The sequence below is a fragment of the Callospermophilus lateralis genome, chromosome 5, assembly GCF_048772815.1.
Source record: "Callospermophilus lateralis isolate mCalLat2 chromosome 5, mCalLat2.hap1, whole genome shotgun sequence".
In the NCBI taxonomy this organism is placed as follows: domain Eukaryota; kingdom Metazoa; phylum Chordata; class Mammalia; order Rodentia; family Sciuridae; genus Callospermophilus; species Callospermophilus lateralis.
The window spans coordinates 132,549,966-132,575,397 of NC_135309.1; positions in this window are offsets into that span (position 1 = coordinate 132,549,966).

Sequence of the window (25,432 nt, forward strand, 5' to 3'; positions counted from 1 at the left end):
AATTTAAGGCTTTAAGAATGGATAAAATCAGCCAAAGAGGTCATAGGTCAGTTGTGGGCGAGTTGGGTCTGGACAGGGACACAGGATGCATTTGTAAGAATTGTAGATGAGGAAAGGTTTGTGGGCAGGGAGTTAGGTCATTGAATGATGGTATGAAGGAGTTTATGAAAGATCTCTTCTGATGCTGGGCTTTACTCAGTAAAATAAAAGGAAAGAAAATGGACTAGAGGCTGCAGTTCTGGCTCAGCTCAGCAGTGGAGTGCTTGCCTGACACATGCAAGACCCTGGGTTCGATCCTCAGTACCACATAAAAATAAATAAATAAATTAAATAAAGTTATTGTGTCCAACTACAGCTAAATAATAATAATAATAATAATAATAATAATAATAATAAGAAGAAGAAGAAGAAGAAGAAGAAGAAGAAAATGGAAGAAACCTAAGGGTGGAGAGAGAGTGATGATGTTTTGAGGGAAGATCATAGGTTAACTGTATAAATAAGGATTACTAAACATGACTTATTCAAATGATATTGGTTACTATGGCTGTTTTGCATTAATCAGGACCCTCTATACAGAGGAAGAATCCTGGAAGGTTAATCTAAGTAGGTCTGGTGTTTTGCCAGAATAATACCATAAAATGAGGGAGGAAAATAAATATTTTTTTGTATTTTTCATAATGAAAAAGAAACCCCAATATCAAAAACATGCTAAAGATCCTTAAAGACAAATCTCAGTCAAAGGGGCTTTATGAGCAATTCTGCAATTTTACATAGTATACATTTTAGAAAAAAGCTTAATGGAAGAAATTTGTGAACAAGATCAGCACAAAAGGGCCTTGGGTCTTAGACTGTCATTAAGATCAGAAAGACATGAGCCAGGGCAGTGTACTCTGAGGGACCAAGTGCAAATTTGTCTTCTATTTCTTTCCCTGCTCATTATTCAAATGTAGAGAAAACTTGTGCATGTGAACAAATAAACTAACAAAGAAATTAAATCTTAGGAAACAGCTTCCCCACCTCTGTGGATATAGGTCCTGAGGGATGATGAATTTAGTTAGATGCAGGGCAAAAGCCACTATCCATGTAAGAAACAATGAAGGTGGCCTCTTGCCTAAAGAACTAAAATCCTAGTACCAGCTGGCTCATGGGCCCATTTTTCAGCAGTCCTGCTTGTGACATTACATGTGAGGTCATGGCATGTTAAGGGGAAGTAGCTAAAGTGTTGGTACAGTTAAGTGATAATATGTTATAAATGCAATCCACTGTGAACTCTTCTTGTCATTCTGAGATGGTTGTGAAGGTGATTCAGTGCAATGAGAACATAAAAATTTACAAGCAAACATATTTTTATGCCACCTTCAGTGATTTAAACAAACACTAAACATACTTAAATAAATATAAACAAAAGCTTATCATCATCCATGAAAGAAAATGAAACTGAAAAATATTGATAAAGGAATATCTATGTATATATATACATATGCATATGTAGAAAAACATAATTTTCTGCAGAAAAATTATCGAGAATTAAAATATTAAATTGTGCATGGTAGATGCAGTGGAAAATAGGATTAATAATATTTAAAATCAAGGGTAAATGAGAGACTGAACATAAATGGCATTGAATTCTCAAAGGCCACCCACTATAATTTTACAGCAAAATGAAATGATGAGCTATAAAGCAAGGGATTTGCAAGAAGAAACCTTTCTCATTGATCTCTTCCATTTTAATTTTAGAAAGAATGCTTTTGATCTTTTTTATTCCTCTTAGTGGAATATTTAACTACAGCCTGGGATACGAAGGAAGCTGCTGTTCAAGAAGAGTTCAAATGAAACATAGTTTTGTTGAAAAATATTAAAGACCCGTATTATTTGTTCTCTCATTCTATTCTTTCTTCCCTTCCTTCCATTCCCTTCCTTCATTTCTTCCTATTATTCCTCCTTTTTTATATTTAAAATAGTTCAGTAAGACTTCACATTAATTTTTCAGGGTTTAAGAGCTGCTTATGTGTTACATAATATGTTACAACTTTGAGCTGGTGGCGAAATGATAATGTAAGCTTTTCATATTCAATAAGATTACAGAAGAAAATCACTGAATATAAGCATAATCCCCTTACTCAAAGATAGTTGATTTAGCAAATTAAGTACAGTAATTAGAATTGCAAATATGAGAGAAAGAAGAAAAGCCATCAAAAAAAAAAAAGTAGAACTTTTGGTTGATTCTTCTGTAAAGATAATAATTCTTTTAGTCCTTAAGACTTTCACTTTTATATCTTCCATGTTCAAACATCTAAGAAAGTCATTTGGAAAGTGATTTTATAAAATAGATAATAACATAATATGTCTCATATAAAATATAAACTCAGTTTCTGGCTTATAATCTAATCTATAAATATACCTAAATAATTGGAATTCCCTTTCTTCATATGATCAAAAATAAAGCCACTATCAATACTTTTTTTAAATGTAAGACTCTGTGTTTATGGTTAATCAAATATATATTTCCTATAGAAACAGAAAGTAGTATGCAGAAATACCTCACATCAGCACATCCTAAATCAACCCATTGAAGTTCTGTGATATACTCTTCTGAATGTTTCCCCTGCTCGGTCAACACTACCCTTGTACAATAGTGAAGCCAAGTATTCTCATTTTTTTTCTTTCTCTAACATCCCACACCCAGTCTTGTTCTCAATCTCAGTCCAATTCTCTCAGCCTCCATGCGTTCCAGAATAATTGAAGCTACCTAACTGAACATCTAAAACCACCATATTTCCCATATCTAATCCATTCTCTATGTTTACCATGTGTGAACTTTTAAAATTGATCACGTATCCTTGATATATCTCTTCTTCATACATTTTGATTGTCCATACAGTGTAGTCAGATTACTCAATATATGATTTAATATACCTTACAAGGTACTTATTCCTAAGTCTAACTGTTGCTTAATTATCCTTTATTCCTAACATTTGTTTGAGTGTGTCACAAGAAGGCGAGAGTATTCAACACTGATGTACATTATTGACCTGGAATTACAATCAATATTCCCCCACAATCAGTGTCCAAATAATCTATCTACACCTAATGATTCCCCTTTTTTGCAGAAAAAGTATTTGCTACCTACAATTTCTTGTATACTATGCCTGAACTATCAAGAATGTCAAAAAAAAAAAAGGATGCAATAATTTGTCAAGTAAGTTTTGCAAAGGATCAATGCATAAAATTATTCTCAACCATCTTAAACATTAAAAATGTCAATTAGCATGAATACAAGTAACAATAATTATTGGCAAGGATGTTGGGGGAAAATGCATGCTCATATATTGCTGGTGTGACTGAAAATTGGTGCAAACACTCTGGAAAGCAGTATGGAGATGGAGATACCTCAGAAAACTTGGAATGAAACCACTATTTGGCCCAGTTATCCCCTCCTGGGTATATACCTGGGTTTTAAAATTAGTATGCTACAGGGACACCAATGCTGATAGCAGCTCAATTCACCATAGCTAAGGTATGGAACCAAACTGGATGCCCTTCAATAGACAAATGGAAAAAGAAAATAGAGTATATATGCACAATGGAGTATTACTTAGCCATGAAAAATAGATTTTTATGACATTTGCTGGTAAATAGATGGATCTGTAGACTATTATATAAAGAAAATAAGCCAATCCCCTAAAACCAATGGTCAAATGTTCTCTCTGATATGTGAGATAACATAACATGGGGTAGAGGAGGAAAAGGATTGAAATTCAGTAGACTAGATAAAGGAAAATGAAGGAAAGGGAGGGGAAACAGGAAAGACATTGGAAGAAATCTGGCTTAACTGTCCTATGTGCATATATAAATATACCAAAGTGAATCTCAACATTATGTACAACCACAAGACTGAGATCCTAATCATAAGATGTACTCCATATTATGTGTGTGTATGTGTGTGTGTATGTGTGATGTGTGTGTGTGTGTGTGTGTGAGAGAGAGAGAGAGAAAGAGAGAGAGAGAGAGAGAGAGAGAGAGAGAGAGAATGTGCTCTAGTGTCATGTATAAGTAAAAAGAACAAATAAAAAATAATGTTGAAAAATGTAGATTAGTACATTGAGACAAAATTTTACAGTAAAATATAGGCAAATTCTAATAACTAGGTGTCATTATTTGTAAGACAATAATGGAAGAATTAGATGTATTCCTTGTAACTAGGAAAAACATATATATATATACAAGTATAGTCAAGGTATTTTAGACAGAGGGGAGTGAAAGGAGGGGTGGTGGTATGGGTTTAGAAAGGACAGTAAAATGAATAGGACATTATTACCCTGTGTGCATATATGAATATATGACCAGAGTAACTCTACATCATGTACAACCAGAAGAATGAGACGTTATAATCCATTTATGTATGATACGTTAAAATCCATTTCACTGTCCATGTATAACTAAATAGAACAAACAAAATAATTATAAAATAAAAGGAAAAACAATCTGTGCAAAAAGACAGAAGAATAACTACATATACCGTCTCATATTTACATAATTAAATGTTAGGCAACCATTGGGGAAAACAAGGCAATTATGTTTATTAACTTAAAAAGATCTAGCATAATTTTAGGGGAGATGAGACAATATGCAAGCCAAAATGAATAGTATGATCCAGTTTTAGTAAGAAAACATGCAAAACCTCTTGTGTGAAATGTGATTCCTATTTTGCATAGAAGATACTCTTTTGCAAAGGAATCGTATCTAGCAGATATATAATATATATGCAAGGAAATAAGTTAGGGACAGAGCACCATTATTAAAGAGTTCTAAACAATTTCTACTGCAGTGCTATGGAAATGTTGCTATTTTTTCATTCTTTTAGCATTTCTGGTCTATCTTTTCATGAAATAAGCCAGAAAAGTGACTTATTTGCATAATAGCAACTCTTTCAAAAGTTCAGCTTTTAGTGATGTGGTGTGAGTGTGCTCACCCAGACACACTGCTCTGGAGACAGCGGAGGGGGAGGATGTCATCCTAGTTGGGTTCCCTTAGTTCCTTAATTCATCTTCTTAGTAGCTGTGATTGTGTGTTGTGCCTAGGATGGGCTTAATTAGACGTCTGGCATATTGTCTAGAAGGTCTGGAAACCAGAGTTTCACCCGGGTGTGATGAATGAAGCACGTTTGTACTTTTGTATAGCAACTGCAGCACAATGCCCTCATGACACAGTAATCTTGGCACCTTTTTTTTGGGTGGGTAAGTTCCAAGACCCACAATGGATGCCTGAATTTTTGGCTAGTACCAAGCCCAATATATACTTATATTTTTTTTTGTAGATACACATACCTAGGAAAAGTTAAATTTATAAATTAGGCACAGTGGGAGATTTATAGTAACATAATAAAAGATAGCAATTATCACAATATGCTGCCATAAAAATTATGAGAATGCAATTATTGTGTGTCTGTGTCTCTCTCTAAATATCACATAGCACTTTAACCTTTTCACATAATGGAAACACTTTAGTAGCTCTTGTGGGCATATCTGAATTGCCAGCAAAACTAATCAAGTGCTTAAGAGTCATTTTTTTTAAAATAAAATAAGGGTCACTTGAACACAAGCAGTATGATACCTCAGCAGTCAGTCTGATGGCCAACAAGCCTGAGAGGTGACCAATGGGGGTGGCATGTAAAGTACTGACTCAGAGAACAAAAGGTTGATTTGAATTCCTGTCCCTCTCCTGCAGGAGGGACAAGGACAGCACCAGATTTTGTCATGTTATTCAGAATGCCCCACAATTGTCAACTTATAAATTATTTCCAAAATATTTTCCCAAAGTTTTGGATTTAATGTTTTTGGACCACACTTGATGCAGGTCACTGAAACCACTGAAAAACAAAACAAAACACTACAAACAAACAAAAACAGCACAGATAAGGTAAATTTGCCACAAAAATTTACCAACTCCCTGCCCACAGTGACTTTTTGCATACCTTTGGATTTTGACAAAATTAAATGTTTGAATGCCTTGACTGAATATGAAGCAAGTGTCTAGTAGGATCTCAATGAACATTTGTTTGCATATTTTCCATAACTAAATTGGTATTTATCATCTGAGCAGTTTTTAGAAATCTTGAAGCTAACCAAATAGAATCATATTCATTTTCTCCACCTGCCAGCTTTTCTAATAATGCTGTTAATAATTAAATATTTCAATCTATCTGTCCTTCAGCCATAGTCCCATGAGAACTCACTATATTCAAAATTCTTTCCTACATGTGGAGGTCTAATTGTTGGACAGTCTGGAGAAAAAACAGCACTAATTACCTTGTCCCAGGGTATAACTTCCCTTCAGATTCTATTATTGATCCTCTCTTTATTTTGCTACCTTCCCAAATCACAAATTAATTTCTACTAAGTGAATTAAGTCTCTAAACAGTACAGAGTGGGAGTATCATAGTAATAATGGAATCACATATGTTTAAAGGCCACAAGTTAGCAGGTAGGTTAAATTGTTTTATTTTTAATCCTGACAATATTTCTTTTCATAATTATTAATTGATGAAAATGCCGCCGTCCTGGAATTTTCAGGAAGTAATGAAGAAGGATATGGCCACGTATCCTATGAAGTAAGAGTGTATGTGTAATTCCACTCACTACTTCCTTCAATGAGAGTTCCTGTGAGATTCTAAGAAAGCTGTAGGAGAGAAAGCAGAAGATCAGACTCAAAAGCCTGTAGTTTCCTCAGCTAATCTTAGTCCTGGGGCTATTCATGGCTGTATCTACATAACACGATGAGTATGATGTTATGATTTTTTGTTTTTGTTATTTTTTCTCCCAATTTCACAAGAATTCACACACACACACACACACACACACACACACACACACACACACACAGCAATACAGAGCAATCTAGTTAAATGCTGCAGGAAAGCTGGATGAACTTTTTGATTAAGTTCTCACACTTTTATGGCGTATTCAGTAGACATATTTATCATATACGTTTTTTGCACCACAGATTAAATTATGAAATAAAATCACATGTAAAGTATAATTTACTGATTTTCTCACTAATTCTGATTTTATTAAATGCCTATTCAACATACAAAATAAAATTGAGATGCCCAACAACCTTTCCTGCAAAGGTGAACTACTTGGCCATTTAGTGTCCTATAAACACGGAGGGAAGTGCCTTAAGTTGAAGTTACTTACAATACATTTCAGATAGAAAAATCAAAATCAGGTCATCAATTATAAAATATTATACATGAAGAGTTTAGAAAAATGGCTAAAAATACTCCATTAATACTAACTCTTATTTAAAAAGTAATATAATTGCTCTAGTAATTTGTACGAAATTATTTAATTGTTCTTTCCACTTCTTATCCCTTTTAATGCTGAAGTCTAGATTTTAGATCTATGTCTAATTCAGGCAGGTAGATCAAGACTTTTACCACAAGAAATCTGCTTATTTACTGGGAATACAATATTTACTTCATATGATGCTATAATAAAGATAGCAGAAGTTGTTAAGCTGAAATACATTCCATTTTTCACCTGGGAGGAAGTGAAGGTACATCTCCTCCTAGAAATATGGATCTAGTCAGGCTGTGGGCTAGTGTTGAGGAAAACACATTTACACTATCAAAATGTTTTCAAAGGTGTTGTTGCAGACCACTGTGTAAAATATTTCAATAATTTAATGTTAGGAAGACATAAGAAAAACACCTGTTCTAAGTTGCTCAGTTTGCAGGTAATATACACAATGGAATAGGAGACCATATATAATTACCAATTCCATTTAAAGTAACTTTTATATTTATAAAAATTATTTACTATAAATTTTACATTTATAGTAAATATATTTTATATCTATAGTAATAATATAATATCAATAATATGATTTTATATTATAATAATTTATTATATTTATAATAATAAAATGGTGAAGAGATTTAAAAAATGTTTTTAAACTTTTGTTCAGTTGTTATTCAGAATAATAATGTCTAGGCTTTATTTCTAGGGATTCTTTGAACATATGCTCTTATTAAACATCTGTATATTATCAAAATGCTCTGAAATATTTTGTTTACTAAAGCTTGTGAACAAAGCAGGAATATGACATAATTTAATATTTTTCTTATAGACATACAAAACTAAAATAAGTGTAAACTTATTTTAATGAATAAATTTGTAAAGATAAAAATAAAATATTAGGGTATTATTATCTCTCTCATATAATATGTATAGTTTCCAGGTTTCACCAAAGACCAAGTTTAATAACCTTTCTTCATAATCTCATGGTTAAAGCATTAGTTTTTGAAATGCTTATTAATATTGATTTTTTATTGCTATTGATAACTTTATTTTTTATAATTAATATCAGTAATTACAATTATTAATGTAACTTAATTTGGATGTTGAACTAATTTAAAATTTTTGATTATAAAATGTATGATTTTTCAAAAGAAAGGAAATAAATTATATTAAAGAAAATTAATTAATAAAATTTTAAATTATCATATCCTCTTGGAAACCAACTCCCAAATTCTACTGTACAGGAGCTGCTAATTCTTCTTAAGTAACAAGAAGATACTTATTAAAACATATCTTTTAATCAAGCCACAAAATTAATATTTACTAAATATTAAAGTAGTAGAGATTTTATTTTTTAACCATAAGTGCACTACTTTATAAGATGAATCCTGAATTTTTTAAAATTTAGACAAAACAAAAACTTTAAATTTTGTAAAGCAACTTGAGTCAACCAAAGTACAGTATTTGGAAAAACTCAGCATATAGCTAAACTTTCCTTATAGGGCTAGGGATGTAGTTCAGTAGCAAAGCACTTGCTTGGCATGTTCAATGCCCTGGGTTCTATCACAGAAATGCAAATTTTAAAAAATCTAAAATTCCTCACAGAAAAGTAAATAACTGAATCTCAGTACTAAATCTGAAAGTTGAACAAAAATAATTCTAAGGAAAAAAGAGTTTGATATAATTATTAAGTTTATTTATTAATTTATTATTAAATAAGCATTAATTTATTTCATTATTACTTAAGTAAGATTTGTTTTGGAATATATTTGGCATTGTGAAAAGTTCTCCTGAGGAAGTAGAAATTTTACTATTTATAACTTGAGATTTACTTTATATATGCTGCTTTGCTAAATTAGTAGTGATTATTTAAAGATTTTTTTGATCCCATATATTCTTGAGATATAGAGGTGAGTAAACAGAAAATGTGGTTGAACTTCTTGTTTAGTTGAAATTTCTTGATGGAGAGATAGGAAATATATAATGTATAAGTAGACACTTGGTAAGTAAATTATATTGGTAGTTAATACCTAATGTGAATTTTTAAAATAGCAATCGTGTACAGTACAGTGCAGACAACTTATGGCTGGTGGTCAGGTTAGCCTTCTCAGAGAAAATTATTCTGGAGCAAAAATTCAAATGAAGGGGCGATCCATGTATATCCCAGGGATGAGTTCCCAGAAGTGGGAGCAGCTAATTTGAAGGCCTTGCAGTTAAGTGTTAGTGGAGTGAAGGAGATGTGCTTGGTAAGAGCACGAGTAAGTGTTATAGGATAGTAGAAGGAATGCAGGTGTTAGAGGTAGAAGGAAAGACCATGTAAATCATTAAAAGCTTACATTATAAGAAATTTGCCTTTCACTATGAATGAAATGAGGAGTCCAGGATGGGTTTCAAAAAGAAAGATTATGTGATCTAACTTAGGTCTCATAATCATCACTTTTGTCAGAGAATAAGGATGACAGCTGGGAGACCAGTTAGGAGACTACTGCAATCACCCAGGTGAGAAAGGATGGTGTTTTATAAGTGATAAGAGCAGGATAGTTAGTGAGAAGTGATTAGATTCATAACAGGAATAATTTCCAACTACAGTAGCACTTGTCTAGAAAATAATTAAATTGAATGTTGTTCTAATCTGCTGAAACTGTTAAGCAGCCTTGAACACTGAATGGGCTACCAGGTGATGCTGACTAATTACACAACTTCTTGTTAATCCCATTCACTAGATGCTCAATGGTCTTAAAGGAATGGTTTTGCAGTTTACCATCTAGAGGGGCTTTTCTTACTTTAATGAACTTGTCATGAATCTCATTTTCCTACACATAAAATTTTCAGCTTATTCTCTTAGTGGTCTACTCATGAAGTCTCTTGTTTGTGTGTTCACTTGCATAATAATAAAACAAAGCCAGTTTTTACTTTTTAATTTGAAATCAACTTATAAACCAATGCATTCACCTTTACTTTTTGTATTCAGTTATATCTTAAAACTACTGCTGGCAGGATTTCCTAATAAAATGGGAAATAGGTATATGGAGAGATAGACAAAAGGAGATATAAGATAGGTAAGTCTAAATTATTTGATACAAAGACATATTATGGTAATTTTCAAAATATGTCAAAAAAGAAGGTAAATAAATAAGGATTTAGGAATGTGTATGAAATGAAATAACATGAATATAAGTAAAAAGGCATAACTCTACCAAACCAAAATAATTCAAAAAGTGAATGTAAACTTTATTGTTTATTATCGAAAATAAGTCTGTGTTCCTTGTGTATATGTGTCCTAACTACTTACCCAGCTAAGCTTTTGTCTGTGGTAAACAGAATTTAAACTCTTCGGTTAAAAAGAGCCTTGTTGTTTTTAGAGAGCAAACAAGTATTGGAATTGATAAACTAAAAGGAGGCTAGCCTAACAAACATATTTCTTACCTGAAAAATGAACATAGCATGAATTATGTAGTCCTTATTTGAAAACATCAAGTAAGAAAATTCAAAAAACCTCAGACAGCTCTCAGGCAATTTGTTCCCAGGCATTGTCAAGAAACATCTATTAACCTAGTCAGCACCTAAAATAAATTTTAAAATGAATCAAATGCATTCTAGGCCTTTTTGTATTCTAGAGCAATATATCTCTCTTTGCAAATTTTAATTAATGCCACAAATGATGCTACTTGAAATCATCCAACTTTGAGGCTCGGAGTCCGCCCAAATTACCATAACTCAGGTACTCCCATTAGTGCCTTCTGGAACTTCTTTATTGCACAAACAACCTCCTCTCATGCCTTAGCAGATTTCTCACCAACTTATCCTGTTACCATAAGTTGCTCAAGATCTTCTAGTGATAGAAGCTCCCTTTCCCAGTCTTATGCTATATACCATTAGGGTGGAAATGTACTCGTTCTACATGCTTCCAGAACAAAGACTCTTCCAGGCCATATGAACATGAACCTGTATACTTAACAGACTAATATAATTTGGGTCTGTGAAATTGGAACTTTGTAATCTGGAATATCTATCAAGACCTCCATTATGAGGCAAACCGGGCCAGCTTATTCCACCTCAAGGAGGGCCTGATTTTTTTCCTGTCCTCAATTCCCATGAGATGTCACACTATTGGTGGAGGTCATTCCTATCCTAGACCCCTTAGCTACCTGGGTAGCCCTTTGACAACTACAAAGCAACAGGAGTACATATACTTAGTGAACATCAACACCAGAATACCAGGGCTATTTCAAGAAATTTTTTCCTATTTAATGATATTGCATTCTCACCATGTTTTAGTTATTCTTGAGAACTACTAGGAAGAGGGCAGGGAGAACTGGATGATGGGTCTAGGCAAGGCCATCTGGAGAACTATCCTGAAGTAGGGTGACCAGACCTCTCCAGGAAAACGAATCCATTCTACTAACATATAGGAGGAAAATCTTCAAGAATATGCTCTGTTTTCTGTTTCCAGCTATAAGCTTTTATGGACCATGTGAGAATGGTAATGTTTGTCTGACACTTTGCCCTGAAAAATTCACCTAGTGAAAAAATCATAGGGTAGCAGGGTGATACTTAAAGAAGGGGAAAAAGCATTATTTGACCAAATGGGAGAGTGTTCAGGAAATATTTATAAGAAAGAAAAAGTGAACTAATAGTAACCCTGGTCATTCTTACCATATAATATTTTAAGTAAACCAAGAACTGTAGACAGTTTTGAGTTTTGTTCTTTTATATCTGAAATTATTTGTTTTATGTAGAAAATAATACAATTACTAACATCTACTATGCATAGTAGAAATTAAATTTAAATTAATTCTGAATTAGCCTAATAATTTTTGATTTTTTATAACAGTGATGTTTGTACACAAATCTATAATGTTTAAAATATTGAGTTTATATCAAAGATGATGAATTCATTTCAAATTCATTTGTATCAATGGAAAATTAGCTTAGTTTTAATTGATAATTAATTGATAAAGTGTGAAAATTTTTTCACAATTGTAGAAAATGAGTATGATTAAAAGTATTCATCTGTGTTTCACTGCCAATCACAAATGAGCTTGTCACTATTTTCATAGCACAAGTGACATAGGCTTGCCTTATTTTCATTCTGGATTTGTTACATTTAAACCTCAATGAATAATCATATTAAAATAGTTTAATCTTCCAATTTTAAAATTTATGTTTAATCATTGTTGAAGAAAACACTGTGATTATTCATTATTGATATTAAACAAATAATAAATTCTGGTCACAGCCTCACATACAGTTTCATATTGAGTATTACATAAAATGTTCAATAACTGAAATAATCTATAATTAACAGTAAGTGCACAAGTTTGTGTAGCTCAGTAGTAATATGCAGGTTTAGCATGTGCAAGGGCCTGAGTTCAACCTCAGTTCTAAAAACGAATAAAATTTAAAAGGATGCTTTTAAAAGGTCAAAACTGGAGCTCATCTGATGTCTGATATTAATACTTTACATACAGATTTGCATTTTTTCAAGTCCCTTTCAAACATTGTCCCATTGGTTAACCACAACTGTCTATGTTTAGTAAGGTAGGAGGTACTAGACTTCTTGGTTTCCTGGGAAAGTCATCCTTCATTCATTAACTCAACAACTAGTATCTGAAGGGACCAGGTTTAATACCAAGTCTATGTGTATCCAAATGAAGTACAAATTCTTGTGAGTCACAATGTGTAGACTTATTTACTCATTGAATTAAGATAAAATAGGCACTTTAAACATACTTCAGTCTATTCCAAACATCATACACCCAAAAAGGCATGAAATACTAATGCAACAGAAGGATGAATGTAAAATAACAAAAGGATACTTGAATCTACCAGGATAATTCTGTTTCTACTGGAAATTCTGATTTCAATGGTGGAGAGTAAAACTTTAATCAGCCAGAAAGGCAATATGAAGTTTTTCATTCAAAGTTGGAAAGCATAACATACTGATCAAATTTGTGTACTAAATTAATCCTTTTATCTAATTAGTTAAAAATACTAAATGAGAATTTAACATACATAAGACACTAGGAAGATGTGTGAACATAAAATGGTATAGGATCTTGCTGTGTATGTAAATTCAAACCATGGAAATTAAACAAGCAGAAAAAAAATATTATAATTAAAAGTTGTTATGACTTGCACATTCTTTAAGAAGTACATTTGATCAATACAGAATAGTTATTGTACTTTCTATTATAGATTAACAAAACTAAGGTTTTTGCATTATGGACTCCATGTATAATCACACAGCTAATGTCAGAGAGAGAATACCAGCACCATTTTGGGTACTAATATTTCTGATATGAAGCCATGTCATCTCACCTAGCAAAGCTTCTATTAATATTTCAATTATAAGCAAAGGAATAAATCTACCATGAATGTATTACTATTACCAGCTCTGTAATTAGGCTTACTTTTTCAGGATATCTATTAATAAGAAAAGCAGATTTTGCAGAGATAAAATATTTTAGTGCCTTTACTATACATGATTTTGTTTATAGTTTTAAATTCAATATATTAATTCCTTATTTTATTTTATTGCAGTCTATAAATAAGGCCTTAAATATTTAGTTACAACAGTAGCTAGAAATGTAGTTAATATTCTCCATGTGGATGCCAACTCATTTCTCTTCCCGTTGGCATTGGATTTAACACCAAAGTAATGTTTTATTTATAGCCTAAGGGAAAATCCTGTACTGCTGTAACTTTTAGCAATGTTTCTATTAACCACCTAACTGCTCTAAGGGATAATATTGTATATAAACTCAACACCATCACACCTCCCTTGACACATATATATTTTTTAAAGATGATAAGACCATATGAAAGAAAAAACAAATATGTTTTAGGAAGAAATTTACTGGTTTCTCAAGAGCATTGTGATTGATTTCTTAAAGTGGATCTGGCACTAACTCAGAGAACATTCAATGAAAACCTTGTTTGAAGTGTTTTGCAGTTATATTGAATTAATTTCCAGTGAAATCCTTTCAATGCGTTATTATCAGAAATTGTAAACATACAACATATTTTGTTTATTTTAATCTACCTAATTATTATAAAATTATGACATGATGTGGTCATTACTAAAATAACTCAAACTAATAGTAAATGACTTCAAAATTTTTCAGAAATGATTATAATCAGTAATAAAAGAGTAATTCTTGTGGACCTACATCATGCCCTATTACATTCTTGAGAAATCCTAGTTATTGATGATAATATATCTATAGATAAATTTGCAAAAAAAAAAAAAAAAAAAAAAAAACCCGTTCTGGGTATCTCTTTTTCTTCTCTGTCTTTGTTCCTTACATCCTGTGATCTAATCTTCCTTTACTTCTCCAAGCTTATCTTTTCCTTCATCCTCACTTTGTTTTCTGCCTAGATTGCTCACTACACACAGAAAATTTCTCCTCTGGTGCCTTTCCTAATTAATTTCTATCCACATCACTCCTCATCTTCAATGAAAATTTATATCTCTATGTGTTTTCATGGTATATGGATATTTGAAGTCCACAAAACTGCACTGGGAAACTAATTACAGTTGCTATATACATTGTTGGCACCAAGGGAAAAATAAACATGTAAACAAAACCAGACAAATAATATGATCTAGGAGTTGAGAAACATATTCAACCAATTGAACAAATGTACATACCAGCCTGATATTATAATAAATCTATGATTGGGAAATCACACTTCTCTACAAGGAAATAAAGAAACGGGTTACTAAATAAATTCACCCAAACTAGCGTTAGGAACTAAATAAATTTTTCTTTGATGAAATAGGCAATGCTACTTTCTTTTCTCTTAGCCAGAATCTTTAATATCTAACACTGTTTTAAAAAAGTTATCCATTTATCCACACCAATAATAACAATTCAAACTGTGATGAAAGCACACTCCATGAAAGAGTGCTAAAATAAAATGCAAAATTACTAAGAATTTTAATTTTATAGTTGGAGAGGTAGTTTGTTTCCATGTGCTTTTTATGTTAATATCATTATATATTCTATAAACACCTTTAAATAGGAAATGTATTCTTATAATGAATGAAACCAAACTATAGAGTGTTCCCTAGTCAATCTCCAAATAAGGATATAGTTCAACAGATTCATCACTTTACTGACAATCTGAGTACCCACTACCACTAAAACATGAGGATATGTACAGGAATTTAAAAGAAAATAATTTATTTGCCTGTGATGTTCATTTCTAGTTTTGAAGAAGGAATTTAAAAGATTTTTAGTTGATATGCAGTATTTCATGTGGTCACCAATTCTTTGAGAACAAAGTACAGGAAAGGGAGAGAGGAATTGAGAAAGATTTGAAATTTTAAAATATGATATTTAGGGAAGAAGTCATCAACAAGGAAATAAGGAGGTGAAGGGTCCACCCAGTGGACACGGGGTGAGAATATTTCATGAGAGGGGAACAAGTGGTAAGGCACAAAGAGGGAAGAGGCCTTCATGTCCCGTGAACAACCAGGGGGCCAGTGTGGTTGGCCTGGAACTGTTATTGTTAAAACTTTGTCCCTCTAACTTCCAGACCACTCATGTATAATCAAATCAAGCCTTTATTGAAGCACACCAGTGGCGGCTGACCAGAACATAAAGCTGTTCCCCTGATCAGTCCCAAACAATTGCAAGAGCACTCCTTATAAGCCTGAAAACCACAAAAGGGATGTTCGGGGGGCGTCTAGCCAATGCAAGCAAGTCAGGTTACAGAAGCGGGACAGTGCAGTCAAGTGGAGGGAAGCCTAACCAATCACAGTTAGCCCAGTCACCCCAGTTACAGAAACAGAGCCCCGTTACCCTAGTTACAGAAACAATGCCCTATTAGGTAGTTCCGTGTTCTTAAAGGTTTCTTTAGCAAAAGGAAAAGAACATCTTGCTCCAGTCGTGACTCTTCTACTTGGCATGGTTGTTTTACAGGATGAAGTCATAAAACAAAACGGAGTCACATTTGCTCCTCTTATCACAGAACAAGCCAGTAGGAAAATCCATGGTGAGTATAGAGTAAAAATGCTGAGGATACCTTTTTAAGGCTTATATAGTTATTTCCCAGGTATTTGTTGTTATTCTGAAAGATTACAAAGTTTGAGCAGATAAATAATTGATTTGATATTAGATTTTAATCCAAATTAGCCCGGATGTTATAGAGGAAGCCTTAGCAGAGTTACACATACCACTTTCAAGATTATTGCCATATCCTAGCTTAGAGAGGGCAGTAGCCAAAAAGCTTGAGCAGGGAACCATTGAATCAAATGAGTCTATGTAGCAAAATCCACAGGATGTGTTCACGGATTGGATGGGACTGGGTGTTAAAGGAGAAGAGGACTCAAGAAGGAAGATAATCTTTTTGTCCTGAGCAATAGAAAGGCTGGAATTACCTTTTAGTTAGATAAGGGTAAGTGTAGGAGGAATAAATTTGACAAGTGTGTGTAGATGGGGAATGAACACTGAGGACTGAGATGCCTTGTAGATCTTAAGGCCAATGTCAAGTGGGCATTCGTGTACACAGTTCAACAGTTTAGAGAAAATTGTTCATTGGTAACAAGATGTGGGAAAGCAGTAGATAGATACTACTGATACCTGACCTAGCTTACCTCATGTGTGCCAACATTGATTTGACAGCAGTTACGAATTTTTGTTTTGGGTTCTTCAGCTGCAGGTGGCTGGAGGCAAGTCAAAATGCTGGAAAAATAATCACCTCCTCAAAGAACCCTAAATGAAGGAACGACAGAACAGAGCGCATGAAGAAATAGTCCTGTCTCATGCTTAGGAGGGCAACTTGAGCACTGGTTTTCTGTCATTATCATGCTTCCTCAGAAGGATTTTAAGTTTTCATTTCTACTTAAAACTTTTTTAAAGACAAGTTTATTTTTGTCCTTTAGATTCCTGACTTCCTTATGTGTTTAATGGTATTTTTGCAGGTTTTATTTGATTCCCAAATAAACTAGTTGGACTTGAATGCTAGTCTCAGGGTCTCTTCTGTGGTGAAATTAATAGCAATAAAGTCAGATCCCAGTGTGCTGGTGGTGTCTATGCTAGGAGACTAAATAAAATCATTAAGCAGTAAATGTAGGCAAGAAAAGAAATGACCTAATGTCTAAAACTTAAGAAACTTTGGAATTTAATAACTAGATAGATGAAGGAGAAATAGCAAAGTATAGGTAAAAACAATCTTAAAGAATAAAGAAATTGTATATGGAAACTAATACATAGAAGCACAGCAAAAAAAAATATATATATATATATATATATATATATTTCAGGATTAACAGGGTGATAAATTTTACTTATTTTTCAAGGAAATTGAAGATTGTTACACTGATGACCATTAGATTTATTAGAATATTAGAAGCAAAAGACTAGAATTTATAGAATTCTAGAAATATATAGGAAGATAGGATTAAAAACAATAACTAAAAATTTAGGATTATTTTTATATTTACTTGTTTAATCAAATTTTTAGGCTGTGCTAATTTCTTTTCCTTCATTTTCTTTGTTTTGAAAAAAGCCATTTAAAGGCTATATTTGAGTGTAAAGACTTTTTTTTTTAGTATTTTACTTTTAGTTGTTGCTGGATCTTTATTTTATTCATTTATTTATATGTGGCCTGAGAATTGAACCTACTGCCTCACACCTATGAGGTAAGTACTCTACCACTGACCCACAACCTCAGCTCAGCGTAAAGACTTTTAAAAATCTTTCCATCACAATTATTCCCAATGTACCCCATGTTTAGTGAGTACAATTTAGCGATTTTATTTTATTCACAAGTTTGTGAATCATCACCACTACTTTCAGAATATCTTTTACTCCAAATGATACCCTATATCCATTAAAAAATATCTCTTTATTACACCTTATTATGCAATCTTCCTAACCCCTGCCACAAATTAATCTACTCTCTGTAAGTATCAATTTACCTCTTCTGTATAATCATATAAATCAAATCATATTATAAATTGATTTTGATGTTTTTATTTCTTCTGAGCACAGTTTCAAACTTCATCTGCAGCATAGCATGTATAGTACTTCACCCAGGCAGCTGCATAATATTTTATTGTATGTAAACACAATATTGTGTGTATGCATTCATCAGTTACTGGGTTATTTGGGTTGCTTTCCTTCTTTGCTGATTGTCTACAATGCTTCTATGAAGATGGCATGCACATGTTTCTAGCTCTCCTGGATGCCTAGTAATGTAACTGCTGAGCCACATAGAAATCTATGTTGAGGCACAATCCAAGTCTTTTCCAAAGTGGTTGCATCAGTCCTCATCCCACAAAGAAAGGTTATGGGGATTCCCCATTTTTAACACATCATCACAACTGTGGGTTGAGGATCTGTTCGTTTCCAAACTTATGTGAAATGTAATGGCACTGTAACATTATAAGAGGTTAGAACGTTGAGAGGGGAGTAGGCCAGAAGGCTTCCCTCTCATAGCTTGGATGAATATTGTTACAAAAAGGTGATTTTATCTCCCTCTTGCCTCTTTGTCCCTCTGCCTCCCATGTAATGTCACTTGTCATTGGACTTCTCAGCTTCCAGAACTGTAAGCAACTAAAGTTTTGTTCATTGTAAGTTCCCAGCCTGTGGCATTATTATAGCAGCGCCAAACCAAGGCTCACCAGCGTTTGCGCTTGTCCATTTTTAAAAATTATTGGATCATCCATTCCATTTATATTCATTAGCTTTAATCTGTATTTCTCAAATGACTAAAGATGTTGAACATCATGCCATTTGATGTCTATTCATATACCTTCTTACAAGAGCTTTCTAATTACTTCCTATGTTTATTTTTAACTGAGTTTTTCACAATTGTATTGAGCACCTTTTTAGATATTCTCTTTTTTCAGGTCAATTTTATTCATTTATTTTTAATTGGATTATATATTCTTTTAAATATATTTACATATATTATTCACGCACTTATATATATATATTTTATAGTTATATGCACATTTATTATATATTTATATGTGTAATTAGATATTATAGGTGTACATGCATATTAGTGCTTTGTAGTTATACATAGTATTGGGGTTAATTTTGACATAATCACACAAGCTTGAAATACAACTTACTCCATTTGAGCCTCCACTACTTCCTTTTTCCCTCTCCTTCTTCCTCCCCCTATTCCTCTTCTTCAACACTACTGGTCTTCCTTCTGTTTATTTATATATTTTTTCAATTAGTGCTTTATAGATACTCATAAAGGGGTGAAATTAACTGTGGTGTATTCATACATGCCCATAGCATAGTTTGGTCAATTGCATACTACTTTCCCTCTTTTCTTTTCCCTCCTCCTCCCCTTAAGCCTCTTCCTCAGAAAGTCAAAGGTTCAGTGCTTTGTCTTATATGTGAAAACTAGACCAAGGGAAAAAGTTAGGGTGGGGAGAGTCCCACGAAAATAGAAGGTAATTTCTTTTCAATGCTAAATAATATCTCAAAGCCTAGATTTATTACACTTTATCCACTCACCTACTAAACAATGTCTTGGCTGCTTCCAAGTTTTAACAATTATGAATAAAGCTGTTATATAAACACCCACATAGGCACATGTTTTCAGTCCTTTTGGTAACAGCAGGGAGCATGATTGCTTAATTACATGGTAAAATATGCTTAGTCTTCTAAAACACTGTCAGGATATCTTCTGTAGTGGATGTATTGTTGTATTTTTTCACAAGCAATGTATCAGAGTCTCTGTTGACCCAAATTCTCACTAACATTTGGTTTTGTCAGTGTTTGCGATTTTGGCCATTTTAATAGATGCACAGTAATATCTTATTGATGTTTTCATTTGAATTTCCCTGGAGATTTCTGTGAAGTGTCTTTTTTATTTTTAATGCATTTGCATCTGTATATCTGTTTTGGTGAGGTGAGATATATTAAGATATTTTGTCTATGTATTCATTATGCTATTTACTTCCTAATGTTGAGATTTGAGATTTCTTTATATATTTTTAAGCATAGTCTTTTATCAGTTATGCCTTTTACAAATATAAAATATCTTCTCCCAGGCTGTGTGGCTAGTCTTTTCATTATGTTACTAAATCTTTTGCAGGACTGAAATTTTTGTTCTGTTTAAGGCCAACAAATCAATCCTTCTTTCATAGACTTTGTCTTCAGTATTACATCTAAAATGTGAGCAACAAATGTGTACAATTTCTTCTATTATGTTTTTTATTAGTTTCATAGTTTTTCATTTTATATTTACTTTTGTGATACATTTTGAATTAACTTTAGAGAAGAGTGTAAAGTCTGTAAGTATATTCTTTTTTCTCTATTTTTTAATTTTGCATATACATGAACATTCTTTATAGCCCCACTTATTGAAAAAGATGTATTTTCTCCATCATATTGCCCTTAAACCTTTGTCAAATATTAGTTGACTTTATTTTGGGGGACAATTTCTTGGCTTTCTATTCTGTGATTTCTCTTATTTTCCAATACAGCACTTTGTTGATTATTGTAGGTTTATAAGAATCCTTGAAGTCAGGTAGTTTAAGTCCTCCAACTTTTTCTACAATATTGTGGTGTACGTATAGTAACCTCTCCATAAGACACCATTTGTTGATATCTGAAAAATAATGTGCTGAAACTTTTTACTGATATTGCATTAAATTATATCCACCAATAAAGGAAAAACTTAGATCTTCATGGAACATAACAGGGCCTTTTTAGATATATGCCTTGAAAATATTTTCTTTAATTGTGTGGTAATCTTTTGCTTTCTTGCTGGTGGTATTCTTTGAATCAAGTCAAAGGGGGAAAAATGAGATTCCAGTTTGGCAAATTACATATTTTAATTCTATTTTCTTGCTTATGTGATATTGTAAATTTATTTGTCCTTTGCTCTCTCTCATCTTTGTTATACAGAACAAAATTCATATTCTCCATCTCTTTAGTGATAAAATAGGCAAAATATCCAGATATTGTTGAGAACAATAAATGTTTCTCTTTCTTTTTAAAATTCATTAATTTTGTTGCTTTTCTTGTAAATTAAGAAAGCCTGAGTACCTGACCTTTTACATCTTTGTTACATATGATAGTTCCCTAATAGACAGGTGGAAATGGGGGGAACTACCCTTTCTAGACCTGGTGTGTTTTAAGCCAAAAAAGAAGAAACACTAAATAAAATATGCTAAAGGTCAAGATTCTTGTTTCTATTTGCATGGAAGTTGGTTTTTAAGTCAAGACAATTTTGAGATCCCATATGTGCATAGGAGAAAATGAGATAATCATGGTAGTGATGAAATTCTATAGAGTGTCCAGGAAGAGCTCTGTGATGTTAGCAAAAAGCACATGTACAATAGTGTTATCCTTGTAGTTTAATACCTATATCTAATATCCAGCATTTTAGGGGTGACAATATATCAATCTGTCTGACCTGCAGTGAAGAAGTGGGTGTTTTGCTCCCTTAGCTTAAGTATAGAGGAGAAGCAAAGCTTCTGTTAAAAAACTGTAACAAGATGTGCAAATACTGATGGCCCCAGTGAGCGGGTTTGGAGTCAGAATGAAGTCTTTGCATATGGGTAAGGACTTCAAGATGTGAGGTGACATACAACAGTCACAAAATAACACTAACCAACAGTCCTAGAGACCTTAAAAAGTAAATCACAATTTCTGGCCACATTTTTAAAGGTTTAGCAATTGTTTGCACATCATAAGAGACTAAGATGATTGAGAACCCTTGGTTCCTTTGAGGATCCTATGTTCTCTGTGTCATTGCAATAACAAAAGTCACATTCATCTTTTATATATGTATATACATTTTCACAATGCTATGAGAATAGAGAATGAATCAGTTAAGCAAAGAAACACTTTTGAAGATTATTATTACTAATTTGCCCTAAATTTAGTAACTTTCTCCCTCTTATTACCTTGGTGATAGGGGATATAAGGGAAATTAGATCAGTGATAAAAAAGGAAATCACTTTTTATCATTATCATTATTCTGTCTTCATGTTAATGTCCTTTGAGTAAGTTGTTTAATCTAAACTCACTAATTAGTCAAGTAATCAGATGATTATTGACTATTATAAGATATACATCTACTAAAATAATATTACAAATTATGTAAAATGCTTTTGAAATTATGATATAAGATAATTGAAAACTTTATTAACATTGTAATTGTTATCAAAGTAGTAACACATTACCAGTGGATCACAGGGAGATAAATGAAAACCCTTGTCAGTACAATTAAAACAAATAATCGGGAACATAAAAGCACATTTGAGTTTTATAAAGTGGATGGGGACATGGTCCTCCTTAAAAGCAAGATGTTGTTCAGGATAATGGGAGTTTTCAAAATACATATGTTTTAACCAATTTAACTTTGATTTACTCAAAAGTAATACGCATTTCTTCTTTTTATCTATAATTATTTAATTATGTATTTATTTTTTTGTACCAGGGATTGAACTCAGTGGCACTCAACCACTGAGTCACATCCCCAGCCATATTTTGTATTTTATTTAGAGACAGGGTCTCACTTAGTTGCTTAATGCCTCACTTTTGCTGAGGCTGGCTTTGAAGTTGAGATCCTCCAACCTCAGTCTCCCAAGCTGCTGTGATTATAGGTGTGCACCAGCCAGCCCGACTTTTTCTTCTCATTGGGTAAAATCATGAGAGATTTTGGACTTTGAAATAAAAAGAACAACTAAACACAGATGCTTATTCAATCTAAGTTCTTGATCAACAACTTAAATATCAGTTTAAAAAAACTAATTACTTACAAAGGCCAAAAAGAAAAAGTACTATGAAAAGATTCAAATATCAGTTCAAATACTAAATCAGACTGAAATGTAATTAAATAGTGAATCAGCAAGATGAAGGAAGTCAAAATGTAAAATGTGTACAGGAAGAATATATGGATAATGTTCAACCCCTAGATCTCTAGAAAGTCTCAAATTCAAGATGGATAGGGGAAGATGGGGTTGATGATTTTCTATGATCATTAAATATTTAAAGGATCCAACAAATTTTTATAATAATTTTTGTTCTAAAGTATTGTTTGAAATTGGTCTGTCATGTTCAATATTGGAATTATTCTTCATTCTTTTTTTTTCTTTTTCTTTTTTTTTTTTACAAACTGATGGTATTCAAAAATAATTTTGAAGGCCAACTTTTTCTTAGTTAAAAAATAATTACCCTTGGCAAATTATATCAGTGCTAATTTCCATCAAACAAGCCCAGCATGTCATTTAAGATGAATAAACTTCTAGATTGCTTATTCCTGCAGAACAAGAAAGTTAATTGCTAGAAATTTTTTTTCTACTTTAAGGCTACTTACAGCTACAGGTAACTTCAAGTGAATATGACTGATAATTGTTTTAAAAAACTAGGATAAAATTCTTCAAATTGAGTTTTTCATACTAAAATCTCAATCACCTGTTTGTTGTAGAATATGAGGGGCTTAAGTAAGTTTTAATTTCAAGCCACTTTGCTCAAAAATGCTAAAATATATTGTCACTTGATTTATTTTTAATGAGTAACATGATTTCAGAACCATGAAATACTTAAATTGAATCAGATGCAAATAAAATATTAGTTAAATTATTTGTTGTGAGAATTTCTCTTGGTCTATTTTGTATTTGAGCATTTTTATTAATATTAAAGGATTTCAATTAATACTTCAGAATACATATACAGTAGAAAATTATTTTTTTTACAAAGTAACATTAATCATTCCATGAAATTGGATGATTTAGATTAATTTTCAGTCTTAAAAATTTTTTTAAATATTCAGCCAAATATACATAATATATTTTGATAACTAAGATGGCAGAATTTTTAAAGTTCAAATATAACTAGACAGTGAAATAAGGTATTTCACAGCTATTATCATGAATCTAGTCCAAATTGTATATGCATTTATTTTTAATGTATTTAGATTTTAACATTTCTGCTATACTGTGGCTAGTCACTAGTATATTCTGCACATTGAAAAAAACTGTGCAATTTTTTTTCTCATATAGTTGTCTTAAGATCAAATTCTAAGCTAAATATTTTCAGACATTTCATGTCAAGTTTTTCCAAGTATCTTATTCATGCCTTTTTGTGTGAGAGAGATCTATCTATATAAATAGACACTAATCAGAGTTACATACCTACGCTCAAATTTTTGATGAAATGAATAAGTTGAAATTTATGCAAAATAAAATAATAGTGATTTTTTTTCAAAATTTCCAGATAATCTTATCTGAAAGCCACCTAATAGTTATCCCCAAAGGATCTACATTTATAGTTACATGCAATAAATCTTACTGCTGACTTTAACTATGATTTATATAATTAAGTTCATGTATGGTTAAAGATAGTTTAATATAAATTTTCAATTTCCCTTTCCCCAAAAATGTCTCTTATGTTTTAAAAATGAAAGTGACATATTAAGAGAAATGGATTATTAATACATTTAATTTTATGAAAACATATTTTACAGCTTATTATTTCTAATCATCACCTTATATTTTTGAATACTACACAATTAATTTATGGTGAAACTGAGAAGAAAAAGTCTATATTTTGAATCACTGTGAAGTAGAGAATTTTAATTCTCAGTAAGTGGAATGAGCCACCATTGTAATTAAACCAAGTTCTATGAATTTCATTTCCTGTATTTTTACCAAAATTGTAAGAGAACAAAACCCAAGAGTGAATCTTGGAATAAAAATAAATTAGCAATTGTTGCAGAGAACTTGATCCCATTCCAATTAGAAGTGTGAGCCTCTTTTTAAAAGTCATATGAATTTATAAGAATAATGAAAAATAATTACTGACAGATTTCATATTTCCTTGCTAAAGTTGCAGCTGTGAAATGCTTTCAGTGTGATTGAAAACAAACTCACTACCTTTTGTCTTGGTATATGTTAAATCCTTTTTTCTTTTAGCATTTTTACTCATTTCTGTTTGCTGTTTTCTTAGAGTTTGGGGAAAACAAGCATTCTGCTTCCCAAATTTACTACATCTATACTAATTATTCTTAAAGGAAATTCCTTTAACTAAGAATCTATAATCTACAGATTAGAGATTTCAGAAAAATCATTTGGTAATCAATGTATGTAAGAACACTTCATGAGACCTTGTGAATAATACAAATAAATTTTTGTTTCTCTTAAA